General features: G+C 36.0%; 1 long non-coding RNA gene across 1 annotated transcript; it reads right to left on the reverse strand.

The window, feature by feature from the left end:
- Positions 1-212: 212 nt before the first annotated feature.
- On the reverse strand, positions 213-1,777 carry LOC134851055 (uncharacterized). The gene is made up of 2 exons (XR_010164212.1): positions 1,664-1,777; positions 213-350 (listed from the first exon to the last, which is right to left on the reverse strand). It is a non-coding gene; the product is annotated as an uncharacterized LOC134851055 (long non-coding RNA).
- Positions 1,778-3,666: the final 1,889 nt, after the last annotated feature.

Genomic DNA, 3,666 nt, shown 5'->3' on the forward strand with positions numbered 1-3,666 from the left:
TGCAAGAAGCTCAAGAATCTATTATATATAATTAAGAAATAGATTGTGAGCAAAGAGAGCTGTCCTTTGTACTAATTATATAACGAAAATCATTAATTCAGTTTTTTATGCCCTTATTTTAAAAATCAAAATGAACTGCTTTACCAGAAATGAAAATATTCAAGTTATTTCCAAAAAAATGATCGTTTGTCTTATTTACGTTTTAAAAACCATTACGTTTTATGCTTTAATTCCATTTTTATGTATAACTAATTACACTCAGTAGGATAAAATGTCTTTTTCTTTGTTTCGATCCATTCACATAATTTGAATTTCTTGACTTCGGGTTGGCTGTACTTTTCAATTGTGATCTGAAACACAAAAAAAAGTATCAATTAAATAAATCATGATATTAGAGTAGTTTTTATTAAATTTTACAGCCTTATAACTCAGAGTGTCCCCCTTTGTTACTATTTTATTCAATTCTTCTTCGGCCGATCGGTCTTCAAATTGTTAGGGGAGCGGTGGTGAAGTAGTTACGTCTCCGCCTCTCAATCGAAAGGTCGGATGTTCGAGGCCCACCATGATCCGTGCTCGTTGCTTGAGGGTGAGGCAACATAACCCAGCCCAGAAAAATAACCAAAAAAATTGCATGTAGTTCTTAAACAGGGGCACAACAGCGGTTCGCCGTGATGAGCTGTACAGCTCTTGTGTTGGTCCTTTCCCCCGTGGATAAATGGTCTTAAGTAAGTAAAATTCTGATTGTCTTCAGGGGCCTTTCGTGCCAATATGCTTTTATTTTTAAGGAGGAGAGCGCAAAAAACGCTATTTTTGGTCCAGAATTTCTTAAAGGACTCAAAAACTGATATTTCAGCACAGGCGCGGATTTAGGATTTTCTCGAGACGGGGGCGGATTTTCAAAAAATTTGTCGACCTTTTTTTTTAGGTCGACCGAAATGATTTTTCGAGCTCTCTCTAAGCACGGTTTAGTCCTTGTTTTGGCCAAATTTTCTGCGCCGCAGGCAAAATTTTGAAAAAATAGTCCAGAAAAGGCGTGCTTAGGCACTTTTTGGGAAATTTTAACCAAAAAAATCGCGTTTTTTCGGCGCGCGCTCTCGCCCACTCAAAATTAGTATATATTGGCGGCAAAGGCGCCTTTAGAAAAATTTTAGGGTCGATCGGCCAAAAAAGGATTTCTTGAACAGTACTAAAGGGGGACCCTTTGGGTCGGCAGGGGGTCGAATCCCTGAAGGAGGAAACGTCCGCCCCCCCCCCCCCCTAAATCAACCCCTGTTTCAGTACCTTTTATGAAGAAAAGTATGCCTCTCATGGAAATTAATTAATTCTTCAAAACAGAATCGTATTAGGGTTTTTGGGAGAGCTTGGAAAATCAGTTTGGTCAGTCTTTTTGGGTCTTTCAAAATGACCAAATTGTTAACTGATCTCCAGTTTTTGATGCCAATGTGGATTTTCTTTCGCTGTGATTCATTTCAATCAATCAGATTTGAGCATCAAGATTCAATTTCTAAATTAATTGAAAGATCAGGGGTCGTATAACAGAAAAAAAAACGTTTTTTTTTTTAAATTTCTGCGAAGAAGTTGATTTTTTCAAGTTGATTAACTCCTAGATGCGACCCAGTTTGGAAACTTTCGTTTGCAAAATTTGTAAAAACAGTTCACTAACCCAGTCTAGCTTCAAATTATTAGTCTGAAATTTGGTTTTCCCAGTTGTATCATCTCTCCAGACTTCAATTTTTAGAATACCACCAACATTATCGGTCTTGAATTCCAACACATCGGTTCTGAAAAAAATCAAAAGCTAAATTCTATGCAGTGGATGAATCCTACTGTGTATTGCGGGAATCGTATCATGGATACCACGAAACCGAAGACGGTTCTGTCGTGGAATCCGCAACAGGCTTGATTTTTCAGACAAAATTTGTGGAACCCAGATTAGTTTGGGGAGCATATACACAAAGAGTTTTTCATGTGTGCAAGGGAGTTTACCGACGTGGAATCCCTATTTTGTAACCGGATACTGCATTTTCTCACTGGAATCTGCATAGGTGGGTGGAAACCGGTGAAGATTGTGAAATTCACTTACAAATGGACTTTCGCGACAAATTGCCAAGTTCGCTCATTGCTTTACGTTACAAGTAATTGCTTGTGAGCTCCGGATACTTCTGAAGTAATTTCTTATGAATTATAATACAAGTAATTGCTCGCAGATTTAGGGGCTGAGCGGGGGAAGTGGAGCAAATCAGTTTGATCCACCTCAAAAAAAATCGACGAAACAATTTTTGAAAAATCGCCCTCCTCCCATCCGCCATCCTCGTAATGCAATGAAATTCCAAAAAACAACTCGATTGTGTTGTTGCGATTGTGGGAATATGCCATAAGCGCTCCTAATATCCTCAACTCTCAAATGTAAGTTTTATGTTTGGGGACTACGAGATTGATTTTTTTTAAAACACGGTGAGTCATCAAATCTTTACGGCTATGCTACAATTCGTGGTATAGTTATAACTGTACCAAACGACTCAAAACTATCACGTGTAACGGATAAAAATGTATCGACCATTGCTTAGCTTTACACAAACAATTAAATTATGTTAATTTGCACGGACTGCCTTTCAAAACAGACCATTACATGCTTTCATTTGAAACGCGATTTTTTTCCAAGCAAAAATTGACTCATTCAAACGGATGTAAGATGTTTTCAAAAATTTAATAGGGAGAAAGTCAACGTAGATCCTGCTCTTTATGATTGGTTAGAAGTGTATGAAAAATCGTCCGGATCAGTAATAGTTGCGACTTTTGCTTGGGATTATTGTAGAAAAAATTATGATTGCGCGTGCTCCATATTGCACAAGAACTTTAAATCGGAAACACAAAACCAACAACAAAAAAACATGGATAGATAAAGCCTTAATGATTTTGAGAAACACTGAGCATAGGTGTTTCAATATATGGAAAAACACTGGTTGTGAAGCAGCGCAAAGACAATACAAAAAAGAGAACATTTGGGTGAGCCGAAATTTGGCAATTGCTTCACAAAATTATCACATTGAAACATTTCAGCAGCTTTCCAACAGTAAAAACAACCAGATTTTATGAATCAAAAGTGAAGGAGAATAAATTATCAAGAATCAGTAACTATTAGTGGACTGGATTAGGAATATGGCAAAAAACATATGTTGCTAGTGAAATAGCAAATCAATTTACAAAATGCCTTTTAAAAACATATTTTTTAAAATAATGATTATATAACCTGAAAAGAAAAAGAAAAAATTACAACTGAAGTGTTTGACTTTCGTTCTATCACAAAAATAATTTGCGAAGAAATGGATAAACAACCGTTTAGAATACTTCCAAGGCCAATGGGAATACAAAGTTTTTGACTCCAATTTTTCATTGGAATACACCTCCAATTCGCAATGAATGGAAGTATAATTCAAAACCAGTTTTCTCCTTTCCTCAAAATATCAAACTTAATACCTGTCTTCAAAAAAAATAAAGTTCAGATGTCATCGAATTAAAGGCTTTTAAATGAACTTTATAAGCTTTTGAACGTTTGCTTTTGAATCAAAATATAAAACAAAATTTCAAAAAAAAACTCGTTACAAAACGTTTACAAGTTCGTAATTCAGAAAATCAAACCTGCGACTGATGTAGTTATCATTTATA

The sequence above is a fragment of the Symsagittifera roscoffensis genome, chromosome 7 (genome assembly GCF_963678635.1).
Source record: "Symsagittifera roscoffensis chromosome 7, txSymRosc1.1, whole genome shotgun sequence".
Classification (NCBI taxonomy): domain Eukaryota; kingdom Metazoa; phylum Xenacoelomorpha; order Acoela; family Convolutidae; genus Symsagittifera; species Symsagittifera roscoffensis.